The 12,575-nt window shown below is 36.5% G+C and overlaps 1 long non-coding RNA gene across 1 annotated transcript; it reads right to left on the minus strand.

Moving 5' to 3' along the window:
- Positions 1-624: 624 nt before the first annotated feature.
- On the minus strand, positions 625-2,045 carry LOC138858942 (uncharacterized). The gene is made up of 4 exons (XR_011397977.1): positions 1,599-2,045; positions 1,066-1,540; positions 912-980; positions 625-852 (listed from the first exon to the last, which is right to left on the minus strand). It is a non-coding gene; the product is annotated as an uncharacterized lncRNA (long non-coding RNA).
- Positions 2,046-12,575: the final 10,530 nt, after the last annotated feature.

The following is a 12,575-nucleotide window of genomic DNA, read 5'->3' on the forward strand; positions in this document are numbered from 1 at the left end:
TTGTGCGAACGAAACTACCAGCATTATGTGATCGTAGTTAATTGTTGTTCATCATTTGGTGAACTCATACCGAAATGGAATCATCAATCAATTTTTCATTGTATTGTATATTGCGTCACTGAATGATATCGTTAAATCGTTGCACTTTGTACGATGTCGATACAATATGTTATATCATCAGTCATCGAATTTTCATTAGTACTATATAGAATGTCATTAGTACTATAGCAAATAATTGACGAATTTGTGTTCAATCTTAGTGCAAGACATGCATCTTTATACGTTGGATACTATTTTCCATTTTTTTGTGTATATCTTCAAATGACTATGGTTCTGAGGCATTAACCGACAACAGTCGCAGATAAAACCACCTTCTCCTTGGATTGAATGTATATATACGACCCAATTATTATAGCACGATCTCGTTCGTGAAAAATAAGCGTTGGCCGTTTTCGAGAGGCACAACTAAATGGATAACTGCTAGATCCTGTTTATGAATTTGGAAATACGATTCGCCAGGCAGCTTCATTGGATCTGATAAACCGGCTAATTTGTAAATCGTTATATCATCATTTTTATTTATTGAAGGAGCATTTACATAAGTATTTTCAATTCTAAATTCACTTCCCTTATTCACATACTTGCAATTATATTTGATGCTCTTCATCGAAGTACATAACTTAATATTAACATAAGTATTCAATGTTTACTGGTACCATTTAACGATTGTGAATGACAATGTCTGCGATATCGATATTTTTAGCACTGAGAATTAAGTGAAAGTGTTTTCATCCCTACTCCGTAATGTTTGCTGGTTCAGAAGTGACAAAGAAAGACATCTGGCCGGGATAACTGTTAATAATAGAACTATACATGAAAATTATAGTATACCACAATTATTACATATGTACCAAGTTTCGTCAAGATATCTAAATTTTCTTCAAGTTATCGCTTGCACAGACACACGGACAGACAGTCACCTGGATTCATTGTTCGACGAAATCGTGAATGAATTACAATTAAATTTGGTGCCATATTAACTTATTTTGAAGATCATAAACTTACTTGTTTTATTTATATATTTTACTTCCCGTTAGTGAAAATTATGCTAAAATCATCCTCAAATGGGATATGTATGTGATATAAACTCGTCCGAAAGGCTAAATTTAATATATTGAGTTGATATGAAAAACGTCAACCATAGGATCGGAATTATTTATATTAGGTATATTAGTTTCGGACCAAGGTCTACCAATTCCACTGATATTCAGCACTAAGCGATATAATTTTTCACTTAATTTAATCACACATTTTTACCAACCTAAACGGTTTAAAGTCACCTGGAGAGTCGGGAATCATTATACAATATATGGTAAATTGGTGGAAAAGAAGGGTGTGGGCTAATTGCATTAAGTGTTGACATTGCTCAGGTATACTCGATAACATATTTTTAAGCAATTTTTTAAATATATAACACCCACATTGCCGACATAGAGTTGGGGTAATTCGTAGACCAAATTTACATATTTTCGATATTAAACTATAGAACTTAACTATTATTATACATTCAGTAAATTTTGCTTAAATATCTTACATACCGGATGTTTGAAAATCTTATATTAGGTATTGGAAAATAGGGTCCAATTTTATCTTTTTTGGCAATACCACATACAGTGTACAGCATAAGTGAAGGTACGCTTGGTTACTTCCGCTCTTTGTGATAATATTACTAAGAAATTACGAAAATAACCCGGATAAATTGTGGGTTTTTCTTTATTTAGTATATTTATTTCTCTTATTTTATTATTATATTTATTATTTTTCGTTGACGCAACAACAAATTTTCATTTAAAATATGAAATATAACATCGCAAAAGTCTAGGTACGGCGCCACTCCCTCAATTTTCTTATGAAGTTAATGGTACTTTTGTGTCGCGAGTGTTATTTTTTCTGTTCGATTATAAATTTTCTGTCATTCAGTTTAGTTTAAGTAAAGTGACAACTTACAAAGTGAAAAGTAATAATTTTAAACACAATGAAGAGAAGAGAATTTAGTTTAGAAGAAAAAAAATTTAATTTCTAACTTCAAAGATGGTAAATCTTTATCGGAAATCGGAAAAATTGTGTTAAGAAGCAAATCAACTATACAAAATGTAGTAAATCGTTATAAGTGTGAAAAAAGAATAGAAAATTTACAAAGGTTAGGCAGATCAAAATTACTTTCGGACCGTGATGATGCTCTCTGAGTTTCATTAAAACACCTCATATACTTTGACCAAAATATAAAAAGTGAAAATCATATCGAACGATATATGCGGTATAACGTCAAGTGAAAGTTCGAAAATAGTTATATTATTATATGTTTTGCTAATTTTTTTTAAATATCTTACATATTGACCGATATCTACAGTAAAAAGTCAACCGAAAGTTCGAAAATGTTATATTAGGTATATGGAAGATAGGACCGAACTTTATCTTCTTGTGTCAATACCATATATTATTAACAGAAACAGATGGTCTTTGCGGTTCATTAAGGTAACTCATATATTATGACGAGAATATATGGACTAAAGTCAACCGTATAGTTGAAACTCCTGATATAAGTTACCGGCATTTTATCCATTTTATACACAAAGATACACGCTTATAGCCGTATTTGGAGACTGGCATTATATAAAGCCCTAACGTACTATCTCGGGTGTAAAATTGTATGTTTCTGACGTAGTTTTCCATATAACCGTTATATAGGTAGTGGGCGGGGTTAATATCCGAATTCGTCTATTGTCCCACTGTAGGTAGGAGTGCTAAAAGATTTGTGCTGAGTAAATTAAGTTATGAAATCTGTAGTGGTTTAGAAGACATGCATATGAAACCTATTAGAGGTTGGGCCCACGCCCACTTTTTAAAAATTTTTATATATGCAGATACCCCTCCCTATTGCGATTCGTTATATTAAATAACACTAGTCTGGTCTTGTATCTTATTTTGGAGCTTAGTAATGCAATTATTGGTTTTCGAATAATGGCGTTTCGGGGCGTAGCAGTGGTTCGATTATGCCCACTTGCAACACCAACCCTTATAGTGCCAAGAAACACGTGTACCAAGTTTCATCAGGATATTTAAATTTTTCCTTAAGTGACTGCTAGCACAGACGGATAGACAGTCAGATTTGAACTCGTTTCTTCATCCTGATCATTTATGTATACATAACTCTATATCTAACTCAATTAGTTTTAGGTGAAACATACAACCGTTAGGTGAACAAAACTATTATACTCTGTAGCAACAAGTTGCAAGAGTGTAATCAATGACAATAAAACCACTTGTTTTATCAGATAAAGACATTGATGGTCTATAGTCACCGGAGTATATATTTGACTAAATTAAGTAGTTTATGGATGATTTCATGTAATGCAAGATTGGACCAAAAGTCATGCTCTGCGAGTATGACATCGCAATGTTAATGATACTATACTTTTTTCAAATGTTTGGCCCACTTCGGTTACTAGTGTTAGTTACAACGTAGTGTGGTCCTAGCCTAGTACATAGGGGTGCCTGTAGAGTGGACGCTGAAAGCCGAGCCAGCGCAAAGCTGACGAATCCGAGAAATAAGCTTCAAAACTGTGTTGCAGGCAACGCAGAGTAAAAGTTTGCCGAATCCGATCGCACAGCTGATCAATGCGAGAAAACAGTTTAGAAGCGTTTTTCCGCACCGGCTCGCGCTGAAATGGTGCATATAATATATACCATATAAATATATATATAAAATCAAAAAACTTTTGCGGATGACGTCTTAAACCTTTATACAAATAATGATATTCGCCAAATTCATCGCGTTTGGATTTATTGATGTTTTAAATACTTTTGTTTTATATTTAGAACTACTGGAAGCAAAATATTATTTATCTGAAGAATCCACGTCTTCTCTTTTCACTTGCATAACCTCAATTTACCAGATTAGAAAGCAATGAATGTACAAGTATAGTAGCGGTATTCAGCGCTGCATTTTGCAATGTATTTACACATGTTGTTTAGGTACATGCACACATATGTAATTATATATATGCATGTGTGCGACCGCTAAATCGAAAACCAATAAATTGCCCCATCTAATCTCCACAATAAGTTACAAGATTTTTACGAATCACATTAGGGACGGGCATCTGCAGTTTAAATTTTTTTTGAATGTGGTTTTCCCGGCCTCTATTACGTTTAATGTGCATATCTCCTCAACCACTAAAGCTATACTTACCGAGGCACTTCTACCTACAGCGTAAAAATTGGTGAAATCGGTCCCCATATAAAGGTTTCGATTAAAACTACAAAAAGTGCAATAACTCATTTAAGAAACCAGTTACAGACGTTGAATTTTACGCATATGATGGAGCAATTCAGCTTTATCGGACCAAATAACAAAATTGTGCAATGGGTGTGGCGCCGCCCACCTTTGGGTGAAAACCCATATCTCAGGATGTGCAGGACCGATATCAACCAAATTTGGTTCGTGACAAGCCGATGTTACAGTGATAATATGGGTGAAATTAACGGATTAAAACCATGTCTACTTCCCATATAACACAAATATAAATTCAATCTGATTTTTTGACTTTCCAGTATACAAATCAAGCGCTAATGAATATACTGAAATAAAACTTTACAAAACCAATAAAACTTTGAAAAAAGGGTGCCTCCAATATATGCCATCTCAAGTCTAACAAGAAAAAACGTTAACTTCGGTTGCACCGAAGCTATAATACCCTTCACAAATACAAAAGCTCTTTACAAGAACTTGATTCCGATCGGTCAATTAGTATATCAGCTATATGCTATAGTGATCTGATCTGAACAATTTTTTCGGAGATTACATTGTTGCTTTGTTTGTTGTCGTCAAATGACAGAGAGAGAGTGACAGCTATATGCTATAGTGATCTGACCTAAATAATTTCTTCAGAGATTACATTGTTACTTTAGGTAATAACTCATGCCAAATTTCGTGAAGATATTACGTCAAATATAAAAGTTTCCCATACAAGTACTTGATTCCGATTGTTCAGTTTGTATGGGCAGCTATATGCTATAGTGGTCTGATATCGGCCGTTCCGACAAATGAGCTGCTTCTTACTGAGAAAAGAATATTGAAAAACTTCAGATCGCTAGCTTAAAAACTGAGGGACTAGTTTGTATATATACAGACAGACGGATATAGCTAAATCAACTCAGCTTATCATGCTGATCATTTATCTATATATTTTATAGGGTCTCAGACGTTTCCTTCTGGGTGTTACAAACTTCGTGGCAAGCTTAATATACCCTGTTCAGGGTATACAAATTGTCAAAATTGGGCCATAACTGTTTAATCCCCCATCTGAAGCTGTGGACCCCAGTGTCAATGGTTGACTTTTTATCGAAATTATTGTTCAATGTATAAAATATATTATTGAAATTCGGAGGGAATTCTTTAGCTCGTAGTAGAAAACTATATGTTACTAGAAGACACCGTCCACGCATTGGTGCGGTTAAGGTATACATTAAATTATATTATTATAAACTGGTCAATATAGTAAAATGGTATTTATGAATAAAAACGAAATTTATTTTATACCAGAAATACCCTGAGTTATATAACTGAAATTCAGAGAGATCTTTTACTGATGATAGTGTGCCCTTGCGCCCACATAGGGTGAAATTGAGTTAATACTTAACATTAACCCCCATGTACCTAATATACAGGTTTTCGAACCTCCTATTTTCTTTATTTTTTTTCTTTTACTTTCTTTTCGGTCAACTTATGCGAATTATTAAGAAAATTTAGAGAGCGTCTCTCTCTAATAACATTGTAATCTTGTGTTTAAAATGGATAAAATCTGATCAATACTATCCCTAGCCCGCATGTACCTAATATACGAATTTCTAATTTCGGCTAGAATTTACATACATCGATCGAATTTACATCAATAAATCCATTGATTAATGCGATGTGTGGGAATTGACGTCTTCAGGTTGCTCTTCATCCCAAATGCGGCAATTTTGCTTGTTTACATACCAGTTGAGCCAGAAATGGGCCTCATCACTGAACAAAATTTGGCTCGAAAACGTCAGAACTTTTCCAGAGGGGGTAAGGTCGATCTTCTTCAGTTCTTACACAAGTTGTATTTTGTACTGCGATCGGCGCCGAATCGACTCTCCACGGTCTTCGTGTACATTCTCAGCTACGGCCGCTATGTTTTCTTAATTGCGTTCTGGGCGTGATCTATTCGGTCGAATATTATCTAATAATGAATGCTGGGTCTCAAGATGGGTGATGGTGCTGCGAATAGTACGCTCAGTAGGCCGATTATGTTGACCATAAGTTGAGCGAAGCGCGCCAAACACATTCTTTACAGAACGTGAATTTTCGTTAGTTGAACGAATTGTAAACATGTTTAAGACGTAAGCCTTTCCATTATAAAATGCCAAACACAACTGAACAAAAAAAAAACATAACAGCTTGACACGACTGACGTGTAATTTGTCAAAATCTTATATAATGATATTCGATATTTTAGTAGACTTTGCGTCGAATATTTATTTTATCTTCATAAAATTGCTTGAAAACATGTTTTCGAGTATACTTGTGTAACGTAAAAATGTTAATGCAATCAGTCAATTTCTTTTCCTTGCCCCAATATCCCGAAATAGGGATTATCATTCATTTTGACTTTCCATTTGACTTTAAACCGTTTGTGTTGGTCAAAATTAAATCACACGTTCTACTTAAAAAGTTTGCTAGATTCTAGTGATCCATTTCCGTGGAGTGATAATACGCTTTCCAAATCATTGTTTATCGCGTGATATTTGCTGTCGTCTCATTGATGAACTGCCTCTACATGTTAACCAAAAATCCTCACTGCCTTTAACTTTGTTAGAACTCTGGCGACTTTACACTACTTTGGGCACAGCCAAAAATATGTACGTAACAACAAACAAACAGAAATCAGATGTTCGGTATACATTATTTTGTTCATCACACTTGTAGGGGAAAGCGCTGCATTCTGAAGCTTTATAGTTTATAAAGATTGCCTTAGAATTAAGAAAAGCTTTTTACTTGGTAAAAATATTGATAAATTATTATTTTTGATTGAAAATTAGGGTTGTTTGTTTCCAATTTTAGGCCAAATAAGCAGCCCTATTCTAATAAAACCTACTACGTTGTGAGGAAAAATTTGTGAGGTTATTCTTGCTTAAACCTCTTAAGAAAAAAGGTTAAACAAGTTATCACATGAGGTGAAAAGCATTTTGCTGTCAAGCAGCTGTTTTCTAAAAATAAACAAAGCAAAAAAAAGAAATGGATAGCCAAGAAAAGTAAGTAATTTTGCAAATTTAATATGATGATATAATGATGTTAATATAATAATTTAATTTATTTTTAGGCTAAAAAATGTGAAATAACAACTCGGGATCAGCTGCAGCATTACATAATGTTTTCAGCATCCTGAGTTGCAACTCCGACCAACCCTCAAGGTCTGCAGATGCTATGGTCGGAGTTAGCAGATATATTGAATGCCTTTAGAGGAACAACGCTCACAGCAGCCAAGTGGAAGGAGGTAAATTCAAACTGTGTGTGTTTTACCAAGTAAAAATATGTTTTTATCCACACACAATCATTAACGCATTGGAAACACCATTTGCGCTGTCGAGCGCAAAAAGTTAAGGTTCATAGGCAAGTGATTGGTGGAGGCCCTCCGAAACTTTGAATGACGGAGTTGGAGGAGCAGGCAATTTCAACTTTTGGGGCATCAGTGGTTGATGGATTGCCAGGTGCAAGCACTTTTGGTCACCAGGTAATATTTTAATTTAACATTCGTAGTAGTACCTACGTATACATCAAATTTATTTATAAAATTTATGCACTAAATATTATGAGGTAATAATTGGTCCGTTTTTTACTTGGCCGCCGCTGAACATAACAACAGACTCAGTTTCCGTTCAAGGTATTTACCCCCTTCTAGCTTATTTCCTCGCATCCTACCTTCTCCTACCCCATCTCCTCTTACGTCCACCCCTTCTGAAGGTATCAAACTAACAGCTAGAACTGAGAAACATTCGGTGGGACGATTAATAGTATCGATAGTTTTATTTTCGTCTCACTATCGATAGTTTACTTTGACTATCGATAATTTATGTCTTAAGTAGATTTACCAACAATTTTCATAAAATTTCAAAATTTCGCTTAATAAAGCTACATAATGATATAGTCTGGTAATACCAAATGATAAGTCTAATTTTGGATAAGATCTCAGCAAGTCACGGCTACGGAAACTCCAATTCATTGAAGGAATTAACATGGAAACTAACACATACACACCATGCAACTCATAAGCCCAATGCATAAGAACGGGACGAACGATTACACGTACACAAGAGTTACGGTTAGAATTGTCAATTGAGACTTAAGAAACTCGCAGAAACTTTAACAGAAATCTCTGATACAATTAACAGCCTCAATACCATATTTTTGTACTATTGCAACATGTTTTAATAGTACTATTGCAATAGTTTTGTTCACCTAACGGTTATTGGATATAGGGTTATATCCCGAGTTGAAATCCGGGGACTGCCTGTCTATCCGTCTGTGCAATACCTATGTAATTTGAGTAAAAATTTAGATATCTTAATAAAGCTTGATACACATGGTTTTGTGCGAAGTAAGAAAGTTGGTATTCCAGATGGGCGTAATCGAACCACTGCCACGCCCACAAAACGGCGTTGGTCAAAACCCAATAAATTGCCCTTACTAAGTTCCACAATAAGATACAAGATTATTATTTGGTACAACGAATCATTTTAGGGAGGAGCATCTGCAGTTTAAAATTTTGGTTTGAAGTAAGCGTGGTCCCGCCTTCTAAAAGTTTTAATGTGCATACCTTAGGTTTAAGCTATACTTACCAAATTCACTCACGACAAATATTTTTAGCACTCCAATCGACAGTGTGAAAATGGGTAAAATCAGTTGACAACCCCGCCCACTCCCCATATAAAGGTTTAGATTAAAACTACTAAAAGTGAGATAATTCATTAAATAAGCCAGTTTTACACACATAGGATGGTACAATAAAGCCTTATAGGGCTCGACCGATTTTAATCGAATTCGGTATGTAACATGCCTCTAACCATTCCTTCTAACATTCCTATGTTACAGTGCGAAAATGGGCAAAATCAGACTACATAAGCGCCTACTTCCAATATAACACAAATTTAAATTCCATCTGATTCTCTGACTTTCTAGTATGAAAATCAAGCAAAACTTAATATATTGGCATAAAATTTGCGCGCGTAGTGCCTCTAATGTATACCATCTTATGACCAAAAATTGTTCTAATCGCACCAAAACTTTTCAAGCCCTTACGTGATGAATATATGGACCTTAGTACATGTAATTGACTTTTTATCGAAAATATCGGTCGGTTAAAATTCAGATAGGATCCTTTATTGACAGTAGTATGTCGGTATGTTAAAAATGGGTTGAATCGGGTCAATACCTACCTTAGTCCCCATATACCTATGTAATATAAAGATTTTAGAACATTCGCGTAACTTTATATAGCATATATCGGCCAATATGAGAGTTAGGTAGGGTAGGTAGGTAGGATGGCTGTCTGACGACGCACCTAGGCCTATAGGAGGCCCATTGTGATACCATCGGGACTAAAGTTGCCTCACTCTATTGTCTCCTCTCTGAAACAACCTGTGCTTCTGATGAAGTTCATCAGTTTAAATAGTTTTATGTGCGCAATTTCCTAGACGTCGTCCAGGAACCCTCGACCGATAGTAGCGGAACTTTTCCTGTATAGAGCCTTACATTCGCATAGAAGATGTTTTACAGTCTCCTTTTCTTCTACCTCCTGACAGCTTCTAAAAAAGTCATTGTAAGGTGCACCTAGAAACGGTAACCTACTAAGTAGCTTAGAATGCCCCTTATTACAGGCGACCAATTGGGATGATACCCTTAGTCTGAGAGCTGACTTCGCTGCCAATTGCTTACAGAACAAGTATGTTGGCAGTAAATATAAAATTACTTTAGTGCCATAATGAGCAACCCGAGGCGTTAGCCCCCATTTGTAGCTACTTTCTTCACCCTAGCATCTAAGTTTGGTTTCCTCGAAAGTTTCCTGTCTAAGCGTAGTCCTATGTAGCTTGTGTATACTCCACTGTGTGGCTTACAGAGCTACCTGGGAAGTAGGTAGCCATTAGTAGCCCTAGTGACTTTTCACTGGATATCGTCCAGCTGTGGTCTGGCTTCTGAAGATATCCAATACTGTGCAGCGATTGTGTCATAATTTGAGTTAGTTGATTAATAGTTGAGACGCTTTCGCCGTATTCTCTATATCATTGCAAAAATATTTCCAAGAATTTATTATTGCTCTCCTAACCTCCATTTTGTATGAGCTTAGGAGGTTGTAATAACTATCCCAATCTTCCTCGCCTTGGGATAGCTTAGCTATATTGAACTGCTTTCTGCAGTCTTTCTGTAATTTTTTAAGTTCGGGAGACCACCATGGGGGCCTAATTCTACCCCAACTTCGTGTTATTGGACAAGCCACCTCTAAGGCTTGCCTGCAAGATTACGTTAATCGTTTAACGAGGACGTTGAGGTCGTCCTTGCTTTTAGGCAGAAACGGCGGAATCATAGGATGCGTTTTTCCAGCTCTTGCATGTGCACCAGCCAGTTCGTTTTCCTATGATTCCTGAAATTGTTGACTCTATCTGCTCTTTCCTCGATAATATATTCAATATATCGGTGATCCGAAAAGCAGTTCTTCCGACACAAGTGCGATATGTAAATGCCCTGACTTACCTTCACAATTAGCAATGTATTGTAGTTCGATGTCCTCAATTCGCCAATAGGCTCTCCCTTAATCCATGGCTCCTGAATGCGGACAAACTCAGGCTGTTCAATTGCCACGTGGCTAACTAGGGCTACTGAAGCTAGTTTGCTGTGATGGAGATTAATTTGTAGAAGGCACATAAACAGTTGTTATATCTTTATCTTCCTGAGAGCCACTTAAGAGTTCTCTCTAAGTTTAGACTCGGATGAAAAATCACCTTGCTCTAAACTTTCAACATCACTCGAGCACTCCATAGGATCTTCCTCGACTTCGCCCATCTCGGATTCCGATGCTAGATGGTCTGCAGCATCGGCTCCTATGTCGTGATTTTCACCTTCGTGAATCCATAATCGACCTCTCCGCCGCTTTTCGCCAGCGGTTCGATGGACTCCTTTGTAAGTAACAGCAGAATCTGCGTCGTGTCCCTTTTGGTCTCTATGCCAGATTCTGCTACGGGGTGCTCGAAGGTATTGACAAATTTCCACCCCTCCGTAGGCAGACATGATTTGCTGGCTTTTATGAGCTGCATAATCTGGTCCGTCTGTGATGGTGTAGCCGGGATCAAGACCCTTGCTCTTGGTCTGGACTGGATATCCCTTTTGTCTGGCGCTACCAATTTATCTCCAGGATATACCTCCCCTCCCTTGGCTATAGCAGCTTTATAAAGTCCGACCAATCACTCGTTATTGCACGCAATCATTTTGAGCTGGCCGTGATACCAGGCGGCATATGTGCAGGACGGTGGTGGATCTGGCTTGTTTAGTAGCACCTCCAGCGCTACATTTGTTAGCGCATCTTGCACCTATTTCCATTGGGATTCTTCCTTCGGGATCTCCCTCATCCATCACGTCATGATAATTCGGTTTCAGGCCATATCGCGGACTGTTACCAGCCCGTCCCTGCTTACATCGTAAAACTGTCGAATCTATTACCAGTCGGCGCTCTCGAGGAGGGGTCTGCGGTGGAATTCTGCCGATTTTGTCAGTTAGCTCAATAAAAATGAGAGAGCGTGTTTTTCAAATAACAGTGTTTTTTTGAGCCTAAAATGGATGAAATTGGGTGAAAACTTGACCTATATATAACTAATACCAGAATTTTCGAACATCCTGCTGTCTTTGCACGAAAATTGATAAAATCTGGTCAATACTATCCCCATCTCTACCTACTACTTATAATTATTTTCATTATTCTAACAAGTTTTGTGGCGAATATCAGTGAGTATTATCTAAAATATAAAAATCTCTTGTCACGGTGTTTGTTGCCAAACTCCTCCGAAACGGCTGGACGATTTTGATGAAATTTGGTGTGCTTATCGGGTAGGTCTGAGAATCGGTCAACACTTATTTTCTATACCCCTAAATGTTCACCACAAATATTATTAACTTTTCCTTTCTAAAAGACATTTTTTATTCTTACATGATTCAGCATTGAAAAATACATAAGATTCTAAATTGTCACACCTATACGATCAACCCCTGATTTTTAATCGCGATTTTTATATAATTATATTCCACCCAGAGGAAATCGAATATAATAATTGTAGTATACTATCATTTTTATGAACCAACTCGTTATCCCTGCCATGTGTCTCCCGTTGTCCCTTCTCAACCAGGAAAGATCACGAAGTAGGAATGAAAATAAGTCGGCTTATTATATTCTCATTAAGTCAAGTTAATTTCACTCAAAAGTAGCACGCTATTTGGCATTGGA

The sequence above is a fragment of the Bactrocera oleae genome, chromosome 2 (assembly GCF_042242935.1).
Source record: "Bactrocera oleae isolate idBacOlea1 chromosome 2, idBacOlea1, whole genome shotgun sequence".
Taxonomy (NCBI): domain Eukaryota; kingdom Metazoa; phylum Arthropoda; class Insecta; order Diptera; family Tephritidae; genus Bactrocera; species Bactrocera oleae.